We start from the raw sequence: 25,828 nt of genomic DNA, 5'->3' as shown, positions 1-25,828 counted from the left end.
GCCCCTGTTAGATTAACCATGGAGACATCCCCCCTTGATATATGTTCATTGTCCTCCCCCTTTAATCTTAATTGTTCTCCTAACACCTACTTGTTGTAAAACTCAATCATATACAACAAAGAGCTTGCTAACATGTAGCCAGTCATGAAGTGGGGGGTATAAAACTAGGCCTCTCAGAAACATTAGGGTCCTTGTTGGGAACTAATTCCCCTTGGACCCGCTGGTGTAATAAACTGTACTCCACTGTCTTGAGTGTCCACCGAGGTGTGTTTTGTGACTCTGGATTTCACAACAGGTTCTGAGCTATGAAATGGAGGGGGGTGGTCAGCTGGAACTTGTGCTCCTTGAAGTTTGATCTAATGTAGAAAAGCAATGAGTTGAGGAGAAAATTGATACTACAGATACAAGGAAAAGAACCCTCGTTTTTCAGTTTTCAAACAAACTCTTAAAAATCAAGACAAAGGGACTAGAGAGACAAAAGTGTAATATAAAAGGCTTTTTGCGCATTCCTAAGGTAAGAGGACTCTGATGCATAAATAGGAATAGTGGAATAAAGGACAGAATAAATTTTTTTTTTTCTTGAGTTTTCCCTACTTTGGCCAACTTTGGAGTGCTCTATAGGTAAGTGAATGTTTTCCCTGACTGAGTAGAGGCAGTGGGGAAGAAAGCAACAGCAAATAAATGGAAATAAATTGTGTCTCAGGGACAAGGTGAAGCTCCTCTCCCCAGGTCACCACGAAGATTCTGATGATGGTATCTGAAAGAAGGCTCAGTCTAAGCTGTTTTGATGAGTGCACATATATCCTTGACTTTGGAAGAGAAGCAATCGTGAAAGCTGAACCCAGGGCTGAATGTGTTTCCTTGATTTGTTAGACAAACCTAGACAGCATATTAAAAAGCAGAGACATTACTTTGATGAAAAAGGTCCATCTAGTCAAAGCTATGGCTTTTCCAGTAGTCATGTATGGATGTGAGAGTTGGCCCATAAAGAAAGCTGAGCACCAAAGAATTGATGCTTTTGAACTTTTGTGTTGGAGAAGACTCTTGAGAGTCCCTTGTACTGCAGGGAGATCCAACCAGTCCATCCTAAAGAAAATCAGTCCTGGGTGTTCATTGGAAGGACTGATGTTGAAGCTGAAATGCCAATACTTTGGCCACCTGATGCAAAGAGCTGACTCATTTGAAAAGACCCTGATGCTGGAAAGGTTGAGGGCAGGAGGAGAAGGGGATGACAGAGGATGAGATGGTTGGATGGCATCACCGACTTGATGGACTTGAGTTTGATTAAGCTCCAGGAGTTGGTGATAGACAGGAAAGCCTGGCATGCTATGGTCCACGGGCTCACACAGAAAGAGTCAGACACGACTGAGCTCCTGAACTGACTGATGTTTGTCATGACAGACATTCTGCCTCCAACAAGCTCAAGAAATAAATGAGATTTAATTATAAAAATTTTAAATTAATCTGGTAGTTGAAAACCTTGGCCTGTGACTAGAAATTCTAATTTTGTTTACTTATACTAACCAAAAAACAATGCTTTTTCCAACATGCTTGCCGTCACAACTCAGTTGATGGGATTAGCCTTTCCTGTAGGGAAATGCACTTCACCTGATTGCTGAATGCCCAAGGTTGCTCAGGCAATCATTTAGAGCTAGAGATATGTTCTCACAATATGATATATTCTTGCTAAGTTCTGAACTCCTAATGCTGGGTCTGTACCTGATATCTTGGAGAAAGCACAGTCCCCTTTCCAGCAGGGCCTGGTCCTCAATTCTTAGAAATAATATAGGTCATTATAACTGACAGCAGTCCAAAACGTATTATTATGTTGAGGCAAAGGAGATAGACAACACTTACTGGATTCTTTCTATTTCACAGGTCCTTATTCTAATCTGTGCTTCTAATTTGAATGTTAGGTACTCTTGCCTTGTTTTTCAGATGAAGAAGCTAAAACTCAGAAACAGAAGTCTTGCTCAACCATGAAGTAGAGCTAACATCAAACCCAGGTTTCTGTAAGCATGTCAGAATTTACTTACACTGCAGAATAACCACACAGGCATCTGGGAACTGACCTTGGTCCACATTCTTTTCAGATAAAATCTGTCCTTGTTTCCTTGATCCAGTATTGGAATTAGCTAGAAGGCAGAATCCTGGGCCCCAACCCAGACATACTGAATCAGATTATCTGGCAGTGAGGCCTGGCAGTTTGGATTTTATGAATTCCTAATGTAATTCTTCATGCTTTCTTAAATTTTAAGAATTTGTTAACATAAAGTCTCTATCTGAAACACAAAATGCATAAGAGAATTTCAAATTTACCAAGCTTTTATATTTCTCAGAAGACTCATTTTTCATATATACATGTAATTACAGTTTTTCAATTATTTTCCCATTTATATTATTACAGAATACTGAAGAGCAGTAGGTCCTTGTTGGTTATCTATTTTGAATATAGCAGAGTATATGTGTCCATTCCAAGCTCCTAATGTTTCCCTCCCTGCCATCCTTCCCCCTGGTAACCCAAAGTTCATTCTCTGGGAGTCTGTTTTTGTTTTGTAAAGTTCATTTGTATCATTTTTTTTTCTTTTTTTTTAGTTTCCTCAGATTTTTTTTTTTTAATTTTATTTTATTTTTAAACTCTACAATATTGTATTAGTTTTGCCAAATATCAAAATGAATCCGCCACAGGTATACATGTGTTCCCCATCCTGAACCCTCCTCCCTCCTCCCTCCCTAAACCATCCCTCTGGGTCGTCCCAGTGCACCAGCCCCAAGCATCCTGAAGGAGAAATCCAAAGCTTTTCAGACAAGCAAAAGCTGAGAGAATTCTGCACCACCAAACCAGCTCTCCAACAAATACTAAAGGATATTCTCTAGACAGGAAACACAAAAATGGTGTATAAATTCGAACCCAAAACAATAAAGTAAATGGCAACGGGATCATACTTATCAGTAATTTTTTTTTTTTAGATTTCACATATAAATGATATCATATGATATTACATTTTTGTTTTTAAAATAACTGCTAAATATTTAATAATATTTCTATCATCCCTGGACTCACTATCAAAAACTTAAAGTTTAAGGTCAAAACAAACAAAATCTCCAGAAAATCTTGAAGGAGGCCACAAACCATAAAATATCAATCTTTACTCCAGCTCTTTTCTGGTGTTACAGTACTTTGAGATGTATTGTATCATTATTATTTCATCACTTTTTAGAACTTTTGCAAGTCTAGTGTGGAATGATTAAAGGTAATTTTTATCTCAGAAAAATGCACTTTTAGCAAATGTGATATATTCACATAAGAATTCATTTAACTTTTTTCATTATCTCAGCTGTAGAAACTTGTCTCAGTACTTGATCAATAAATCTTTGTTATTTAAAGTTAAATCAATGATCATCTTTTGACTTTTCTCTACAAAATACCACTCTGATTAATAATTAGAACCTCCATAGCTCCTTCTCCAGCATCCTTGTTATTTGCCTCTGCCATCAGCAAATCTTGTATGTAATTATGTTTATAGCCACTTAATTGCAATGGATTCTCCTAAGCTATTCCTTATATTAAAAATATTTCTTCCAGACAAAGAGAAGTGGATACTTAATGTATATTCTTTGATTAAGTTAATTTCCCAAATTTGATTATTATGTGAATATACTGTGTGCTTAGTCCACAGTGTCCAACTCTTTGTGACCCCCATGGACTGTAGCCCACTAAGCTCCTCTTGTCTATGGGGATTCTTCAGGCAAGAATACTGGAGTGAGTTGCCATGCCCCCCTCAGGGATCTTCCCAACTCAGGGATCAAACTGGGGTCTCCTGCATTGCAGGTGGATTCTTCACCAGCTGAGCTACTAGTGAAGCCCTATGTGAAAATACTTCAGGCTTTTTTAAGTTGATGACTATAGCTATGTGTATGCAATTAGTAATTTTAGGTAAGATATATAGAGGAAATAAGTCATATACAAATGATGGTATTTATTTATTAATATCTTTTTTATAAAAATTATATGAGATAGCTATGTTATTCCAATATTGGGCAGAAAGAGATAAGTGTTGCTACTTTGATTTGGGGAAAGCAGAGAGCCTCATAAAAAGTATGAATTAGATATGACAAGTAGAGAGAGGATAAAAGTTTTATTAGAAAAAACAAAAAAACTATATGACAGAAGCATTGAGGTAAACAGTTACAAGTGAGCAATCATGAGTTATTAATTTATTTAGAATACAATGTAAGAGACAAAGAAGAGTGAGAGATGACCCAGGAAATAGAGGCTGTAGACATTGCAAAATAACTTTCTAAGAAATTTGGGTATTATTGTTCAGCTTCCATTAACTGGTCACCTATTAAGTCTACTATTAAAATAAGCACATTCCCTAATTAAACTTAAAAGCTTCTGCACAACAAAGGAAAGTATTAGCAAGGTGAAAAGGCAGCCTTCAGAATGGGAGAAAATAATAGCAAATGAAGCAACTGACAAACAACTAATCTCAAAAATATACAAGCAACTCCTACAGCTCAATTCCAGAAAAATAAATGACCCAATCAAAAAATGGGCCAAAGAACTAAATAGACATTTCTCCAAAGAAGACATACAGATGGCTAACAAACACATGAAAAGATGCTCAACATCACTCATTATCAGAGAAATGCAAATCAAGACCACTATGAGGTACCATTTTACACCAGTCAGAATGGCTGCAATCCATAAGTCTACAAGCAATAAATGCTGGAGAGGGTGTGGAGGAAAGGGAACTCTCTTACACTGTTGGTGGGAATGCAAACTAGTACAGCCACTATGGAGAACAGTGTGGAGATTCCTTTAAAAACTGGAAATAGAACTGCCTTATGATCCAGCAATTCCACTGCTGGGCATACACACTGAGGAAACTAGAAGGGAAAGAGACACATGTACCCCAATGTTCATCACAGCACTGTTTATAGTAGCCAGGACATGGAAGCAACCTAGATGCCCATCAGCAGATGAATGGATAAGAAAGCAGTGGTACATATACACAATGGAGTATTACTCAGCCATTAAAAAGAATACATTTGAATCAGTCCTAATGAGATGGATGAAACTGGAACCTATTATACAGAGTGAAGTAAGCCAGAAAGAAAAACACCAACACAGTATACTAACACATATATATGGAATTTAGAAAGATGGTAACAATAACCCTGTGTATGAGACAGCAAAAGAGACACTGATATATAGATCAGTCTTATGGACTCTGTGGGAGAGGGAGAGGTTGGGGAGATTTGGGAGAATGGCATTGAAACATGTATAATATCATGTATGAAGCGAGTCACCAGTCCAGGTTCGATGCACGATACTGGATGCTTGGGGCTGGTGCACTGGGACGACCCAGAGGGAGGGTATGGGGAGGGAGGAGGGAGGAGGGTTCAGGATGGGGAACACAGGTATACCTGTGGTGGATTCATTTCAATGTTTGGCAAAACTAATACAATATTGTAAAGTTTAAAAATAAAATAAAATTTAAAAAAAAAAGAAAAATTAAAAAAAAAAAATGTTTAGCAATTTAAAAAAAATAAAAAAAAAAATAAGTACATTCCATATGTTAAATAATGCCTGCAAGCATCAACAGTCTTTTGTTTATTGATTCAAAACCTTTGCAATTAATTGATTCATACTCTCAGAGTAAAATGAAAAGAAGGAATATTTTTGAGAAAAAATTACAATTTTTTTTCCTATTGTGAGTCAGCTTAATTTTCTAATTTTGACACATACATTAAAATTATCCAGTAAATGCTTCATATGTATGTATTATAGCATCAATTTTTATTGTCAACATACCCGTAGTACTATTTAAATTCAGGAGATCAATTAGTGAAAGGTCAAGTAACTGATTGGTACAGTGCTAAGATTAGAGCTAAGACATTTTGACATCTTATTCTAGATTACTTTTTCTACATTACTGCTCTAAGCACATTTATTAAAACTGCTAATTCAGACTGCCTGGATGAAGATCAATTTGTATTTTTAAAAGACTGCACTATACTGTTATTGTGGTTTATTACCATGAAGAGAAACTCTAACCAGGCTAATGGAGTCTGCTAACTAGGGTTAATTGCAAAAAATAAATATTATTAGTGTTAAATTAATGGCTTACATGAATATCCATCTTTGAAAGGTCTTTGATGTCAACTAAATATTACTTGCATAATTTTGTTTACATTATTAATTTAAACTGAAACATTTTTAGTCCCAAAGTGCATACATTCCCAAAAGAACATTCATAGCTCTTGCCCCAAAAAGGAGAGGTTTTTTTTGTTTTAGAAATTTTGAAAAAAAAAAAAAAAATCCCTACTAGGAAACTGATCCAGGAAGAATTTACTCTTCCAACCATCACCTGCCATGATGTGAATTCATGTCTATAACAGCTTAAAATTCTTCAACTTAATTAGAGTTATAATAGTATTTGTGAGGGTAATAAAGCTATGTTATAAGGACACATGACATGAATTAAAGATACAACTGTCCCCTGAGAAGTCAAGCTGAAGCAGATAAATACAAGTTTCAGTTCAAATTAAATCTGTCAAACCAGCTGGCATCCTTCACGGGAGACTACACATTTCACATTTCAAAACATATGAGTATAATATATTTCATGGAATATCTAGATTAATAATAACTATAGTAAGTACTTATGTATGATTAAAAAAAAAAAGTATTCCCACATTCCTAAGAAAATGTGGATTATTGTGTAGCTGAGGTAACAACAGTCACCAGAACCAGTTTGAACATGCCTAATTAATAAATGAAAGTCTATATTTAGGCTTTAGATAATACACAGCCACTGGAATAATTTCTAATGCAGTTTAATCACTGAGTAATCAAACCTCACCTCAGTGAACATGTTTTTGCATGCCTACCAATCAATGAGAGTTCCTCACTTCTAAAAGTCAAGCAATTAAAAAAGGATTCTCTTATGAATGTCAACCACTCAACAGCAGTCTCACTATAGACAAATTATGTCAACCCACTCATCTGTAAAAGTCCACCAGTCCTTGGATTTCATGTTTTCAAAATATTCTATAAAACATAAGCAGTTGGGTCTCCTTGGAGAGATTAAGCTTAACCAGCAAGCTGTCCCTAATTATAGTAAAAATATATTTAGGTTTGTGTTCTTTATTTTAGATATTGAGTAAGAATTCGTCCTTTGACATTTTGGAAGATTACACCAAGATCATGTTGAATATCTTTGTTTATCAGCATTTTAAAGGGTCCTTGAATTGACAGGAATGCACACTGGGCTCTTTGTGTCCAATTCCATTTGTTTATAAGATTTGTTTTTGCAGTCAGTCACTTGAGCTCTGTCTTCTTATTCTAAGATTTTAGACCATTATCTTTGTATCATGTCATTAGACCTAGGCCTTGGTATAATTAGGGTTTCCTTGATGGTAAAACAACTGCTTGCAATGTGGGAGACTTGGGTTCCATCCCTGGGTCAGGAAGATACCCTGGAGGAGGAAACGGCAACCCACTCCAGTACTCTTACCTGGAAAATTCCATGGACAGAGGAGCCTGGTAGGCTATAGTCCATGGGGTCGAAAAGAGTTGGACACAACTGAGTGACTTCACTTTCACTTTGGTATAATTAGATCTTTTCACCATTTACTGTTGGCTACACTGACTACTGGGCTTTCCTGGTAGCTCAGGTGGTAAAGGATCTACCTGCAATGCAGGAGACCCCAGTTCGATCCTTGGGTAAGGTAGATCCCCTGGAGAAGGGAATGGCAACCCACTCCAGTATTCTTGCCTAGAAAATTCCATGGACAGAGGAGCCTGGTGGGCTACAGTCCATGATACTATAATAACAGAGTCAGACACGACTGAGTAGCTAACATTGACACTGACCATTAAGAATCTAAACACTTCTCTTTTCTGCTGTATATTACTGGGTGGAAGATTATCTAGTATTAATTCTAGCATGGTAAACTACTTATTGAGTGTCCCTTGGCAAGTCTTTGAGCTCACTAAAAGAAAGCTGAGCGTTCAAGAATTGATACTTTTGAACTGTGGTGTTGGAGAAGACTCTTGAGAGTCCCTTGGACTGCAAGGAGATCCAACCAGTCCATCCTAAAGGATATCAGTCATGAATATTCATTGGAAGGACTGATGTTGAAGCTGAAACTCCAATACTTTGGCCACCTGATGCGAAGACTTGACTCATTGGAAAAGACCCTGATACTGGGAAAGGTTGAGGGCAGGAGAAGAAGGGGATGACAGAGGATAAGATGGTTGGATGCCATCACCAACCCAATAGACATGAGTTTGAGTAAACTCTGGGAGTTGGTGTGCTGCGGTCCATGGAGTTGCAAAGAGTCAGACATGACTGAGCAACTGAAGTGACTACTGAAGCTTAGTTTATCTATGTGATATGAGGATAATAATTCCTACTTCACAAGTAGGTTATGAAAAAACTGAAATAACACACAAGAAAACATGTAAATATTACTTGCTACTGCTGCTAAGTTGCTTCAGTCGTGTCCGACTCTGTGTGACCCCATAGACGGCAGCCCACCAGGCATCGCCGTCCCTGGGATTCTCCAGGCAAGAACACTGGAGTGGGTTGCTATTTCCTTCTCCAATGCATGAAAGTGAAAAGTGAAAATGAAGTCGCTCAGTCGTTTCCAACTCTTAGCGACCCCATGGTCTGCAGCCTACAAGGCTCCTCCATCCATGGGATTTTCCAGGCAAGAGTACTGGAATGGGGTGCCATTGCCTTCTCCAAAATATTACTTAGTGATAATCATTTGTAAAATCCTAGTGGTAGTCTTATTTATACAGCAACAAATTTTAGCCACATGCTTATCTAATATGCTGCTGTATTCCTGTCCTTAATCATCTATAATTCTAAACCCGATTAAGGAATGCTGCACATTTTCATGTTTGAGTTTTAGATCACATTGTTGCACATAAAAATTGGACATATTCTTTTTATTTCACATTCTTATTTCCTTTGTATTTCATTTACCTTCCTTTTATCACTTTCATTCCTTGAGGTCCTATGGAGTATGTAGAGAATAAAAACATTCAATGTTATTGAAAAAGAAATGAAACTCTATATTTGAAGCAACAGTTATTTGCAGCATAGAAAATAAGCTTACTATCTAAAAATATGAAAACAGATGGTGGAAATTACATTCTCAAAGTTCTCAACAGGTTTGCTTCATGATAGAAGAGACTGGTATTTCCCTAAAGAGAAGAAATAAATGAAGAATGTAGTTTTTTTTTTTTTTTTAATTTTGAAGGGTAGTTTTATTGCTGAATTATATGATGGCAAAATGGGAGAATAAAAATAAATTAGTGCAATTTAAGTCAAATCCATTTGTATTTATTTTAAAATATAACTTAATTAGTAACATTTTCTTTGAAAGAATTCTAATTTCAGTTGAGAAATTAGTGGGCCTTAGAGGAAGCATCACTACAAACAAAGCTAGTGGAGGTGATGGAATTCCAGTTGAGCTATTCCAAATCCTGAAAGATGATGCTGTGAAAATGCTGAACTCAATATGCCAGCAAATTTGGAAAACTCAGCAGTGGCCACAGGACCAGAAAAGGTCAGTTTTCATTCCAATCCCAAAGAAAGGCAATGTCAAAGAATGCTCAAACTACCACACAATTGCATTTGTCTCACACACTAGCAAAGTAATGCTCAAAATTCTCCAACCCAGGCTTCAACAGTACATGAACCATGAACTCCCAGATGTTCAAGCTGGAATTGGAAAAAGCAGAGGAACCAGAAATCAAATTGCCAACATCTGTTGGATCATTGAAACAGTGAGAATTCCAAAAAAACATCTATTTCTGGTTTATTGACTATGCCAAAGCCTTTGTGTGGATCACAACAAACTGTGGAAAATTCTTAAAGAGATAGGAATACCAGACCATCTGTCCTTCTTCCTGAGAAATCTGTATGCAGGTCAAGAAGCAACAGTTATAACTGGACATGGAACAATGGACTGGTTCCACATTGGGAAAGGAGTATGCCAAGGCTGTATATTGTCACCCTGTTTATTTAACTTATATACAGAGTACATCATGAGAAATTCCAGACTGCATGAAGCACAAGCTGGAATCACGAATGCTGGGAGAAATATCAGATATGCAGATGACACCGCTCTTATGGCAGAAAGTGAAGAACTAAAGAGCTTCTTGATGAAAGTGAAAGAGGAGAGTGAAAAAGTTTTCTTAAAGCTCAACATTCAGAAAACTAAGATCATGGCATCTGGTCCCATCACTTCATGGCAAATAGATGGGGAGACAATGCAAACAATGAGAGACTATTTTTTTGAGCTCCAAAATCACGGTAGATGATGACTGCAACCATGAAATTAAAAGGCACTTGCTCATTGGTTAAAACATTATGACCAATCTAGACAGCATATTAAAAAGCAGAGACATTACTTTGCCAACAAAGGTCCGTTTAGTCAAAGCTATGGTTTTCCCAGTAGTCATGTATGGATGTGAGAATTGGACTATAAAGAAAGTTGAGCACTGAAGGATTGATGCTTTTGAACTGTTGTGTTGGAGAAGACTCTTGAGAGTCCCTTCGACAGCAAGGAGGTCCAATCAGTCCATCCTAAAGATCAGTCCTGAATGTTCCTTGGAAGTACTGATGTTAAAGCTGAACAATACTTTGGCCACCTAATGCGAAGAACTGACCTATTGGAAAAGACCCTGATGCTGGGAAGGATTGAAGGCAGAAGGAGAAGGGGATGACAGAGGATGAGGTGGTTTTATGGCGTTACCAATCGGTGGACATGAGTTTGAGTAAGCTCTGGGAGTTGGTGATGGACAGGGAGTCCTGGTGTGCTGTAGTCCATGGCCTCAGAAAGAGTCAGACATGACTGAGCATCTCAACTCAACTCAGCTCAATTTTGGTTTATTTTTTGCCAACACAGCACAAAGGAATGGGCCTATAAAGCATTTCTTCATATTACTGCACTCAAAATCTTATAGTATCCTTAAAGGCAAACACTCAATATTATGGGACAAAATTTCTTAAACTGCAAAGCATGTGCATTGTCAGAAGATGAGAGCTGACATTATCGACTTGGAAAAATTTATATCAACACTAGGAATGCTAGATTCATGAAAATTTCAGGAAGAAAATACTAAAGAATACAAATTATTATTTTTACCTAATGTAGTATCCTACTAGATGATGGCGGAGTTATGCTAATCAAACATACATTCATATATTGTTACTTTCAAGGCAAAGTTTCAACAAGTCATTTTCCAAACTAACAAGTAGATGGCATTATATGACTATTCTTAACATATATTTCTAACGGTAAAATCGAAGAAAATAAAAATTCCATAAAACATTCTTAAAACTCATAAGGTGAGTAAATAAATCTGTTTTTTTTTTCAAGAATTTTGTCATTTGAGTCTCCTAAGATCTAAAATTATTGCAAGCCTAACACTTTCCTTGAAATAATTGCTTTGCTAACTGAAACTAATTAAAGAAAAACTACTTAACACAGAAAGTAACATCTCTAAAATGAAGTCAAATTCCTTTATTTTATGACATTTAAAGCTCTATGCAGAGTTCCAGTTTATAATGAAATAGTAGACTATACAAAGTACTCCTCTAACCACATACTTAAATAAGTGAACAAAATAATTAAAACAAGATAAGCAAATAGCAGCAGTCCTTACCATATTATTTGAAAAACACTCACAGGAAAAATACAATAAAAGATTCTAAGAATCTATGTGTAGTTCTTACCTAGACATAAAGGAAATAAATAGAAACCATATAATTCTCACTTACACACCCATTTTTAAGTGTGCTATATATTATACCTTCTCTGCTACGAAAAATCTCAAGACAGTCACTAGTATAATCACCAGTAAAGATGGAATCTATCCGGATTTGGCATATTTCTATCACTAATTAGAAGTATGGGAAAATATATATATATACTATCTATATTCTATCTGCCTATTTTATAATTACTAAAAGATATTTCCAACAATTAAAAAAAAATCTAAAAAAAAAAATGGAAAAGATGAGGAGATTTTAAAAACAAGTGTGGATACTGAGGACTTTGATGATTCAAAGATGAGTGACGATGAAAACCCCAAATCTCCCTTTGTAGCTGAAAATGTGTACCACTTCTCAGAGCCAGGGGAAAGACTTTTACAGAGAAGAGGTAGAAGCAAAACAAGAGAATTGATCGGCTATAGGTTAAGTGGTCACATTACTTGGAAAAGCCTAGTTGGCTGTTTGTGATTGGTTGTTCTTAGATTTTTACTTTTTTAACCTAGAGACAGGACATTACAGGGTTTTGGTTGTTTATGAAGATCACTAGGGCATTAAAACCACATCATTCTAATTTTTTTTTTTTCTGTTTAGTTAATTTGACAGGAGGAAGATGAACAGTGCCAGGGTATCCCATAAATCAACTGCATCAGTGGGGACCATGGTTCATGCCACTAGGAGAAAAACCACTAGAGGAGCTGCTTTTCAACAGGGGCAGAGGAGTAGGGTGGACTGGTGGTGATCATGCAAATGCCCATCTCATATTTTATACTGCGGGGACCATGGTTGATAGTCTCAGGTGCTACACTCACAGCCCAAGATCATATTAGCTTTGAAGCTCTGTTTCCCACAGTACTTTCCCCAAATTAACTATATCTGACAAGAACTAAAAGCAGTCCCATTCAGGTCAGACTATAGATTGAGAACTCCCCATCAGCCTGACTGAAATTTTCTTTGAGCTGCTTTGCAGTCTGAAATTCCTCCTTCTCTCTATCCTTCACAGAATTCAGACCTCGCCTCCCCTCCTCTTCTGACTTTTACCACTTTGTTTTTCCTCTCAATAAATACCTTGCATCCCTAACAGTATCGTGGTGTCTGGTTCTCAGAAACCCTAATCAATGAGCTTGTAACTTTCAAATAGAATGAAAATATAATTGAAAGTTAGTATAGACTGAATATAAATGTAGAACTAAATTCTTTAAAATCTATATTTGGTCATGATGCATGTCTTAATGAGTGTATATCTCTTTGGTTTCTGAGTCTCATAGATGCTTGGAATAGTGCAACAATGGTAGTTACAAATATTGAATACTTGTAATTGAGTAAATAAATTTAAGGTGAAAATATTCAAATATTAGTGGACTATTCTAGTGGATATCCTAGTAGACTATCATTTATAGTCCATTTTATTTTTTATTGATGATTCTCAGTTTTTAAAAGGAAAATACTTTCTCTCCTGTAGATTATAGTGGTGGTGATGGTTTAGTCGCTAAGTCATGTTTAACTCTTCTGACCCTATGAACCATAACTCGCCATGGGCAAGGTTTGACCAGTAAAAGGGTTAAGTAATGAATTAAATAGTTCATTATTGCTGTTCTGACAGTAATAATGGCTTTCCAGAATAGCAAAGTCTAAGGAAAGGGATCCCTTCATCTGAGATGAAGATATATAAATCAGCTCTTTAAATATATTCTGATGACATCAATACATGAGCTTATATCCTAATTTTTATTTGTTGTTGTAGGATTCAAAGAGTAAAATTACTTGAGTATTTTTAGTTATTTTTATGCGCAATAATATGTGTATACTTGTTACCTCACTAATGCCTTTATAACGGATTTTTAAAATTGGTAGGTCGTTGCAGAAGGAAATGGCAGCCCACTCCAGTGTTCTCGCCTGGAGAATCCCAGGGACGGGGGAGCCTGGTGGGCTGCCATCTATGGGGTCGCACAGAGTCAGAAATGACTGAAGTGACTTAGTAATGATCCTTCTATTTGTAGCACAAAGGTTAATCTATAATAGTAAAATGATTTGTTGAGCCTAAAACATTTGATTTTCTTCAATTCCCACTTGCTAGATTGAACACTCTTTGTGGAACATCAGGGAGCTGTTCCACTAGTTCAATCATTTTGGATGACAGCCAAATACAAGAAACAAAGATGAGAAGCCAGGCATAATTCTTTATTCTGTAATGATTGAAACAAGGTACTCATGTGATGTTCATTTCATTGATGGGAAGTTTTGTTTCACAAAGTTGTAAATTATTACCACTCTTGTGTGAAGGACCTAACATGGTCTCAGTTTAAAGGAAGACAATTGTAGATAAGTGTGTTGATGTTGCAAGATGTACAGGATGTGCACTTTTATATTATATAGATATGTGATCTCTTCTCTGGAAACTCACCCTTCTAAAGGGATATGCTGAGGGTCTGGGACCTGTGCAAGAAGTGAGTAGGAAGTGAAAGAAAGAGCTCTAAAACTAAAAATAGCTATCATATTGTATTCCTTCAAATTTTAAACCAGACTTACTTAGACATATTCCAGGATAATATTTTTTTAACTCATGAGTAAATCAAAGAACAGAAATATGTAGACACTTTTTAGGATTTCCTCAGTTCATAAAACTGGTAGAAACAAAAGAAAATACTCATGACTTAAAAAAAATATTGTTACATTCATTTAGTCAAAACAAATTTTCTTTTTGCTTGATAGAGTACTTGAAATTGGAAAAGAGCATTGGCTAAAAACAACAACAACAAACAGCATGAAACATACATTCTAAAAATAAAGAAAAAAGATAATTTCAATAAAATCATAGGTTTCCATGAGGGAAAGAAGTAATGTGAGAGAGACTGACTTCATTAGGCTATTTCTTAACATAGATGGATAAAGGGAAACATTTTTTGAGTTTATATGTTTTGACATTTGAGCTAAGATCTAAATAAATAATATTTATCTGTGCAAAGAGTCTTGTACATCGACTTCTAAAATAGTGCTCAATTTACTATAACACTATTGGTCTAGTCGCTTAAAAATTGGCATGCATTCACAATGCATGAACATTTATTTACTTATTATTATATATATGCTTAATGATACCACAAAATAAAATTCAAAAAGGATTACATTGTGATTAATCATTTTTAAATTAAAAAGATATGAGAACTTTAAATATAATTTATGAGTATATCAACGCACAAAGTGAAGTTTATTGTTTATTGTTAATAGCAGTGATTATAAATCCATACTAAACAAGTTTCCATGGGAATTTCTCATGCCATCAACTCCAAATATACCATTACTTCTTTAACCTCATTGTGTACCTGAAGCACTTGTACTAGAGTTGTGCCTAGTATCAGATTATTATCTTCTTTTTGTTCATTTATGCTTTTATTTGCAGAGGTATTTTCAACTTGTGGTTTCTTGGAAGGAGACATATCTTACTCATTGGCCTTTTGTAAGAGTTAGTTCAGTTAAAAATTAACAGTATACTTTGTATCCATTTAGCCAGGCATAGGTAGGACTCCATAAATTATAAGGGAAGAACAGAAGGTGCTACTGTCAATCACTTCCTCCCCTAGAATTTATACCTTGCCTCCTCAGTACTTCACACAACCCCCATGCTTGGTGATACATGAGACAATGACCAAGTGGAAGCCGTATGATCACCCTATATACCAAAATCAGCAATTAAAAAAAAAAAGTTTGGTTATAAACATAGAAACTTAAATTTTCTTATTTATTTAATTACCTCAGTGGGTCATTTTCCATGTTCCCTGAGAAGTATTCTCAGTGGAAAATTCTGGTCTTTTTATATTTGGACTGGGGGGAGGAGCTTAGGCAGCTCAGAAGCTAAAGGACATTTTACTTAAGAAAATGTCCCAAGTGTTCATATTTGCATTTGTACCATTTATTAACATACAGCCAAAACACTGAGGCTAAAAATGCTCTGATATACCCTTGGCCAATAGGACCATGGACAATATGACAGTTTAAGGAGTTGCTGAGAGAAAACAAAAATTGAGGTGTTTGCTAGCTTATTGTTGCTGTTCAGTTGCTAAGTCGTGTCCGATTCTGCAACCCCACAGACTGCAGCATGACAGGCTTCCCTGTCCTCCACTGTTTCCCTGAGTTTGTTCAAACTCATGTCCATTGAGTCAGTGATGTCATCCAACCATCTTATCCTCTGTATAGCACTGATGCTGCTAAACATCAGTTATACTTTAGCTTTTATCCTTTTGACTTAGGGTTAATTAATATATACACTCAGCAATTAGCAACTTTTCCCAGTAGATTTTCAAGCGTTAAAATTAAAAGCTTTTGTACAGCAAAAGAAACTACCAAAAAATGAAAAGACATAATATTGAATGGGAGGAAATATATGACTGATAAGGGGGTAATATAAGAAATATAGAAATAGCACAAACAACTCAACATCAAAACACACACTAAAAATGAGCAAAACACTTGAATAGACATTTTTCCAAAGAGAACATGCAGATGTTCCACAGACACATGAAAAGATACTCAGCATCACTAATTATTGTTGTCTCTCAGTTGTATCCGACTCTTTGCAACCCCATGGACTGCAACACTCCAGGCTCCTCTATCCTCCATTGTCACCCAGAGTTTGCTCAAATTCATGTACATCAAGTGGTGATGCTATATAACTAACTAATCCTCTGTGGCTCCCTTTTCCTTTTGCCTTCAATCTTTTCCAGTTTCAGGGTCTTTTACAATGAGTCAACTCTTACCATGTAAGTGGCCAAAGTATTGGAGCTTCAGCTTCAAAATCAGTCCTTTCAAGGTTGATTTCCTCTAGGACTAACTGGTTGATTTCCCTTCAGTCCAAGGGACTCACAAGAGCCTTCTCCAGCACCACATTTTGAAAGCATAAATTCTTCAGTGCTCAGTCTTCTTTATGATCCAACACTCATATATATATACATGACTATTGGAAAAACTATATGGACTTTTGTCAACAGAATGATGTCTCTGCTTTTTAATATGCTGTCCAGGTTTTTCATGGATTTCAAAAGTGGTGCAATGGTAAGGAATTTGCCTGTCAATGCAGGAGATGAAAGGGACACGGGCTGGATCCCTGGGATGGGAAGATCCCCTGGAGGATGAAATGGTAACCCACTCCAGTATTCTGGCCTGGGAAATTCCATGGACAGTGGGACCTGTCAGTCTACTGTACATGGGACTGAAAAGAGTCAGACACAACTGAGCACATACACAAAACACAGGTTTGTCATAGCTTGCCTTCCATGGAGCAAATGTCTTTTAATTTCATGGCTGCAGACATCACCCACAGTGATTTTGGAGTCCAAGAAAATAAAATCTGTCACTGATTCCCCTTTTTCTCCTGCTTTTGCCATAAGTGATGGGGCTGGATGCCATGATCTTAATTTTTAAAATTTTGAGTTTCAAGCCAGCTTTTTCACTCTCCTCTTTCAACCTCATCAAGAGGCTCCTTAGTTCCTCTTTACTTTCTTCCATTAGGGTGGTTATCACTGTTGATATTTATCCTGGCAATCTTGATTCCAGCTTGTGACCCATTCAGACCAGCATTTCACATGTTTACTCTGCAAATAAGTTAAATAAGCAGGGTGATAAAATACAGCCTTGTCATACTCTTTTCCACATTGTGAACCAGTCTGTTCCATGTAATGTTCTAACTGTTGCTTCTTGACCTGCATGCAGGTTTCTCAGGAGACAGATAAAGTGGTCTGGTCATCCCATATCTTTAAGACTTTTCCAAAGTCTGTTGTGATCCACACAGTCAAAGGCTTCAGCATACTTAATGAAGTAGAAGTAGATGCTTTTCCAGAATTCCCTTGCTTTCTCCATGATCCAATGAATGTTGGCAATTTGATCTCTCTTTCCTCTTCCTCCTCAAAATCCAGCTCATACATCTCAAAGTTCTCAGTTCGCATACTGCTGAAGCCTAGCTTGAAGGATAACCTTGAAGGACTTTGAGGATAACCTTACTAGCATGTGAAATGAGGCCAACTGTGTGGTAGCTGAACATTCTTTGGCATTGCCTTTCTCTGGGATGGAATGAACACTGACCTTTCCAATCCTATGGCCACTGCTACGTTTTCCAAATTTGCTGACATATTGAGTGCAACATTTTAACAGCATCGTCTTTTAGGATTTGAAATAGCTCAGCTGGAATTCCATCACCTCCACTAGCTTTGTTTGTAGTAATGATTCCTAAGGCTCACTTGAGGCCACACTCCAGGATGTCTGGCTCTAGGTGAGCTGTAAGAAAGAATGAAATTTTGCCATCTACCACAATGTGGATATACATGGAGGGTGTTATGCTAAGTGAAATAAATCAGACAGGGAAAGACAAATACTTTATATTTTATATGTGGAATCTAAAAAATACAACCACATAGTGAATATAACAAAAATGAAGCAGATTCACAGATATAGAGAACAAGTGGGGAGAGGGAAGCAGGGAAAGGCAATATAGGGGTAGCAGAGTAAGAGGTATAAAAATAAGCTACAGGAACATATTGTACAAAATATGGACTGTAGCCAATACTTTTTAATAACTATAAATGGAGTATAACCTTTACTATGAGTCAGTACATTATACACGTGTTGTTTTGATGTTGTTCAGTCACTCAGTCATGTTTGTCTTTTTGTAACCACATGGACGGCTATATGCCAGGCTTCCCTGTCCTTCACTATCTCCCAGAGTTTGCTCAAACTCATGTCCATCAAGTCAGTAATGCCATCCAACCATCTCGTCCTGTTGTCCCCTTCTCTTCCTGTCTTCAATCTTTCCCAGCATCAGGGTCTTTTCTAATGAGTCAGCTCCTCACATCAGGTGGCCAAAGTATTGGAGTTTCAGCTTCAGCATCAGTCCTTCCAATGAATATCCAAGGTTAATTTTCTTTAGGATTAGCTGTTTTGATCTCCTCACTCTCCAAGGGCCTCTTAGAGTCTTCTCCAGCACCACAGTTCAAAAGCATCAATTCTTTGGCACTTACTATGAGTTACATGTGAAACTCATAGAATATCATACATCCACTATAATTCAATAAAAAATAAAATATAGAAATGATTTCATACTAGCTGTTAGTCAGGGTTCTCCAGAGCAGCAGAAATAATAGAAAGAAGTTTAAGAAATCTCATGCCTATACCCTAGTCCTATACAAGTCCCTAGATATTCAGGGTAATTGTGCAAATTAGGACCAGGAGAACCGGTGGTGTAATTTCAGTCCAAATCCAGAGGCCTGAGAACCAGAGAACCAAGGTAAACCAATGGAAACCAGGAAACCAATGGTTCCAGTCTGAAGGCTGGCAGGTCAAGATCCAGGAAGAGCAGTTGCTTCCATTTGAAGGCAAGAAGAACTGTCTCTCACTTAAGAGAATTTCAGTCTTTTTATTCTAATCAAGCCTTCAAGGGACTGGATGAGGCCCATACACAGTAGGGCAAGCTATATTCTCTATTCACAATATCAATTTAAATGTTAATCTTATCCAGAAACATCCTCACAGGAACAGTCAGAATAATATTTGACCAATGTCTAGGCATCCTGTAGCCAGTCAAGCTGACTCATAAAACTAACCATTACATTACCTTTGCTGGTAAGGGATACTTTTAAAAAATCCATTAGAAATGTTAAGATTATAGTCATCCTCATTTATGTCAAATATTACCTCAAGAGAAATATTTTTCTTTGGGTGATATTACTATCATGTCAATGACATTTCATTTTATCTATGTAGCTGCTACATCTCTCATCTGTAGTGCCCCTTGCTGTAAATGACAGAAGAGAAAGACAAAACAGAAGAGGGCTCCTTGATTTCTGTGTTTACTTTGTGGTATTAACATTACTGTGGCATCAAGGAATCATACAGACTATTGAAAGTCAAAGAGAAAAGAATCAGGTTTTAATCATCGACTAGTAATTTCTGAGTAAATACACTCTACAACAATTCCTCTTGTTTTCATTTTTCAAATATTGAGTGCATACGATTTTTTCTAATTTAGTATTACATCCTATTGTGTCGTTTGGTTTTGCTTTGATTTTTTTTTAATGGTAACAGGGGTACCAAAATCCAGTCAAGGAAGTGTTGGCTTACTATGAGAGAATTATGTATCACAAAATATACCATCTAACAGTCCATAAATCATAGTGTGAACTATATTCCCATATTAATAAAAAACTGTAGAAATCAGATCAACATAAGTAAGATATAGAGAAATAGGAAACAGAAATAAGAAAATATATGCATACTGTATAAGAAATTCAATTGTGTACAATGCATGGTTTTTCAAAGATTTGCATCTAATATTTATAAAATATAAATAATGTACTAGTCTTAGAATTGAGTAATTACCAAATTTCATACCATTGTTTTACTGATTTAATGAAAATTACTAATTTTTACTCCTTCACTCTCACCTGCATAACCCATCACTCTTGTTTATTTTGATTACAGTGCAAGTCAAAGTTATAATTCACATTGATGACTATAAAGCTCTGTATTTTCATTTTGGGACTTTATTATATGCATAGTCTACTTGCATTTCATGGAGACCTCCAGGCACTTTACTGTTGATAGATATCTCTGACTTCCTACAGGAAAAGTCAAGTCAATACAGGAAGACAATTGTGTTATTATAGCCCAATTTAGTTTTATATGGATAAATTATCATTTTTAAAGTAGTATTTGTTTACCTGTGGTTGGTTTTGTTGATACTGAATTTTATCAATATTAGGTTTACATCAAAATTAGAGTTTTATAAAGATTAAGTTTACTCAATTGGATTAACAATTGGTTATTTACCTGTCCCAGCAACGCTTTTTCTTTATGTACTCAGCCAAAGAAACAGGTTGATAGATTTTCTTCTTTTACTTCAATCCATTATTAATTTAGAAATCCTATATTGCCTTGCATGATGATAGGCACAAAGAATATGACAAAGATTTTTTCCTCAATATGCTTGAATTGATTAGTATTTTAGGTAGTTACACATCTATGCAAACAGCATTTATAGAGGTTACAGTGATAGCTAAATAACTATATTTATGTATATACACACACACACAAACTTTATCATTTTTATCCAGTCTCTAAGTCATGTCTGACTCTTCATGACCCCATAGACTGCAGAATACCAGGCTTCCCAGAGTTTGCTCAAATTCATGTCCATTGGGTCTGTGATGCTGTCTAGCCATCTCATCTTCTGTGGCCCTCTTCTTCTTTTGTTGTCAATCTTTTCCAGCGTGAGAGAAACTATATATATATATGGATATATATGTTTACCAGCTTTTACTAGGAAATAGAAAGTTTGGGATTAACCTATTTTCCAGATTTCTGAAATGAATATTCTTTGAAGCCAACATTAAAATTATTTTAAGTATTTAAATAATAAAATTTAATTTTTTAAATTGCTACTAGTGCTTAAATAGTGGTCTGCTAAAAGTTAAAATACTGGAAGAGGATTAATCTCAAGTTGGAGTAGATAAGTTCATATAAAAGGTTTTTCTTATTTCATGAAAAATGTCTGCCCTTCTCCACACATGAGAATAGAGGACTTTTTACCTGAGACAGTGTCATGATTAGATAATATTGCATGAACCACAAAGTACAAATATTTTGGGGGAAAATAAAATATTGACTGGGACTCACACTGTCTTAGTTGGTCAAGCAGCTATAACAAAATTACCACAAATCGGGTGGCTGGTAAACAATAAATATTGATTTCTCGCAATTCTGGAGATTGGGAATCTGAGATCCTGGCTCAGACAGATTCAGTTTTGGTTTAGAACCTGCTTCTTACTGATAGCTGTCTTTTCACTGTAACCTCCCATGGTAGAAGGGATGGGGTGCTCTATGGGGTCTTTTTTATAAGGGCACAAATTTCATCTAAGAAAACTCTAATCTTATGAACTGCTCACCTATCAAGGGTCCCATCTCAAAGTATCATCACATTGGGCATTCAGTCTTCACATACACATTAAGGTGGGATGGAAGGTTACAGACATTCAATTCACAATGCACAGTAAAGTATGAATAATTAATCATATCCATTTTTGTATTTAAAGGATATTGTTGTGATGAAGGAAATTGAAGTGAAACTATGGGAAATAAATTGTACACAGAACCAGGATAACTTTATGCTAACAATACTTATATTGAGATATTTAAATGATTGGTGCATTCAGTACAAATAAGAAATCAGATGCCTCTGCGGGCACATGAGAAAAAGGAAAGTTACCAGCTTAAAAATTCTCAGTCCTTTTTTTTTTTTAAAACATAACAATAGGAATAGTACACTTTTGGATTTTATTTTCTCTTCAACTCACAGATTTTCATAAATGTTACTTGGGAGGTAAAATTCTTTTGTTCATTATGATTGGCAAGATCAGTGTAATATTTATTTTTGTTTTATGGAATGAATTATATGTAATTGACAGATTTTGTGGATCACACTAGTTTATATTCTCCAGAGTGCTCTGTATGTTTCTGTATATTTATGTGTAACACATCTGTTGCAGTCTGCAGCTCCTCTCAGAGTCATTTTCTGCTTTCTGTTAAGCAAAAGGGTGAAAGAAAAACAACTTAGATGACAAAAATGAAACTGTTGCCAGGCTGCAGCTCTGAATGAGACTTGGAGGCTCCCTCAATTCTTTGAAGCAGCATGTGTCAAACTTGTTATGAATCAGATTTTTATACTCAGAATCAGAATCCTCTCAGCTGACACAGCTGAAGTCAAAGCCTGGAGGGTGCAGTGCAAGATCCCTGTTTTGCACTGAAAAATGAAATGCTTCCATTGGAAAGTCTTTTGCCTAAAATCATTGCCTCACTTTCAATTTGTAGGCATCCAGGCAACCAGCATTCTTTTTTAGAAACAAAGACAATAAAAATGTGATGTGACCTTTCTACAAATTGTCTCCGAGAGCATATCTACCTGTCAGTTTGCCTATCCACCTTCCTATGTCACCAATTCTTCACTGCTTAATGATTGAAAAGGTGTAAAACAAAGCTTATTATAGAACCGTTTTATTAGATAAAACAATTCTTCATCATATAGAGCACTGGATTGAACTGTGATGCTTTGCTTGAAAGGATTAAATGGGAGTTTTTTTAATAGGCTCAAATTGAGGGATGGGTAGCTTCTCTATTTTGAAGGCAAATCTATCACATTTAAAAATTTTGGTGGTAAAATATACATAATAGTGTGGTAAGTATGGCTATGTCATGGTCCAGACATCTTAGATCTTTTCAATGGAATTTTTGAAGGATATAATGGAATTTTTCAAGCATTTTATGAAAAGAAATACTTATAGGAATCATTTTTAAATAGCTTTACTGCCTGCTTCTATAGCATCTTAAACTTCACAAGATATTTTTCATTTGGAAAGGTGTTACACAGATAAAACTCTGATTTAAAGAATCACTGACTCTTGCCTATAACTTGAAAGATATAATCTGACCTTGAAGTGAATGTTTTATTTTAGATTAAAGTTATACTTTATAGTACAAATATTCATGGTAAACACTGCTGTTCAATAATGAATAATAAGATACAATATATTAATATATAATAAAGAGCTGGTTAAATACACAAACACACACACACACAAGCTTGATCTTCCATCCTATTCAGTTCAGTTCAGTTGCTAAGTTGTGTCCGACTCTTTGCGACCCTATGAACCACAGCTCGCCAGGCCTTCCTGTCCATCATCAACTCCCAGAGTCCACCCAAACCCATGTCCCTTGAATCGATGATGCCATACAACCATCTCATTCTCTGGTCCCCTTCTCCTCCTGCCTGAAATCCTTCCCAACATCAGGGTCTTTTCTAATGAGTCAGCTCTTCCTATCAGGTGGCCAAAGTACTGGAGTTTCAGCTTCAACATCAGTCCTTCCAATGAACACCCAGGACTGATCTCCTTTAGGATGGACTGGTTGGATCTTCTTGCAGTCCAAGGGACTCTCAAGAGTCTTCTCCAATACCACAGTTCAAAAGCATCAATTCTTTGGCGCTCAGCTTTCTTTATAGTCCAACTTTCACATCCACACATGACCACTGGAAAAACCATAGCCTCGATTAGATGGACCTTTGTTGGAAATGTAATGTCCCTGCTTTTAATATGCTGTCTAGGTTGGTCATAACTTTCCTTCCAAGGAGTAAGCATCTTTTAATTTCATGGCTGCAGTCACCATCTGCAGTGATTTTGGAGCCCCAAAAAATAAAGTCTGACATTCTTTCCACTGTTTCCCCATCTATTTCCCATGAAGTGATGGGACCAGATGCCATGATCTTTGTTTTCTGAATGTTGAGCTTTAAGCCAACTTTTTCACTCTCCACTTTCACTTTCAAAAAGACGCTCTTTAGTTCTTCTTCACTTTCTTCCATAAGGGTGATGTCATCTGCATATTGGAGGTTATTGATATTTCTCTCCTCAATCTTGATTCCAGCTTGTGCTTCTTCAAGCAGAGCATTTTTCATGATGTTCTCTGCATATAAGTTAAATAAGCAGGGTGGCGATATACAGCCTTGATGTACTCTTTTTCCTATTTGGAACCCGTCTGTTGTTCCATGTCCAGTTCTAACTGTTGCTTCATGACCTGTATAGAGGTTTCACAAGAGGCAGGTCAGGTGGTCTGGTATTCCCATCTCTTTCAGAATTTTCCACAATTTATTGGGATCCACACAGTCCAAGGTGTTGGAATAGTCAATAAAGCAGAAATAGATGTGTTTTTTTTTCTGGAATTCTCTTGCTGTTTTGATGATCCATCAGATGTTGGTAATGTGATCTCTAGTTCCTCTGCCTTTTCTAAAACCAGCGTGAACATCTGGAAGTTCACAGTCACATCTTGCTGAAACCTGGCTTGAAGAATTTTAAGGATTACTTTACTGGCCTGTGAGATGTGTGCAATTGTATGGTAGTTTGAACATTCTTTGGTATTGCATTTCTTTGGGATTGGAATGTGGTCATGTGGCCACTGCTGAGTTTTCCAAATTTGCTGGCATACTGAGTGCAGCATTTTCCCAGTATCATTTGAAATAGCTCAACTGGAATTCTATCACCTTCACTAGCTTTGTTCATAATGATGCTTCCTAAGGCCCACTTGACTTCACATTCTGGCTCTAGGTTGAGTGATCACACCATTGTGATTATCTGGATAATGAAGATCTTTTTTGTACAGTTCTTCTGTGTATTCTTGCCACTCTTCTTAATATCTTCTGCTTCTGTTAGGTCCTTACCATTTCTGTCCTTTATTGAGCCCATCTTTGCATGAAATGTTCCCTTGGTTTCTCCAGTTTTCTTGAAGAGATCTCTAGTCTTTCCCATTCTATTGTTTTCCTTTATTTCTCTGAACATACAGTTAAAATGCATCAATTCTTTGGCACTCTGCCTTCTTTACAGTCTAACTCTCACCACCATAAGTGATCACTGGGAAGACCATAGCTTTGACTATACGGGGCTTTGTTGGCAGAATATTGTCTCTGCTTTTCAACACACTATCTAGGTTTGTCATAGCTTTCCTGCCAAGAAGCAATTGTCTTCTGATTTCATGGCTACAGTCACCATTTGCAGCAATTTTAGAGCCCAGGAAGCAGATATCTGTCACTACTTTCACATTTCCCCCTTCTATTTGCCATGAGTAATGGGGGAAAAAGCAAGAGAGTTCCAGAAAAACATCTATTTCTGCTTTATTGACTAAGCCAAAGCCTTTGACTGTGTGGATCACAATAAACTGTGGAAAATTCTGAAATACATGGGAATACAAGACCACCTGATCTGCCTCTTGAGAAACCTGTATGCAGGTCAGGAAGCAACAGTTAGAACTGGTCATGGAACAACAGAGTGGTTCCAAATAGGAAAAGGAGTACGTCAAGGCTGTATATTGTCACCCTGCTTCTTTAACTTATATGCAGAGTACATCATGAGAAACGCTGGGCTGGAAGAGCAACAAGCTGGAATCAAGATTGCCGTGAGAAATATCAATAACCTCAGATATGCAGCTGTCACCACCCTTTTGGC

This window comes from Bison bison, unplaced genomic scaffold (genome assembly GCF_000754665.1).
Source record: "Bison bison bison isolate TAMUID 2011002044 unplaced genomic scaffold, Bison_UMD1.0 scf7180017864149, whole genome shotgun sequence".
Lineage (NCBI taxonomy): Eukaryota > Metazoa > Chordata > Mammalia > Artiodactyla > Bovidae > Bison > Bison bison.
Note: the sequence above shows the minus strand (reverse complement) of the source record.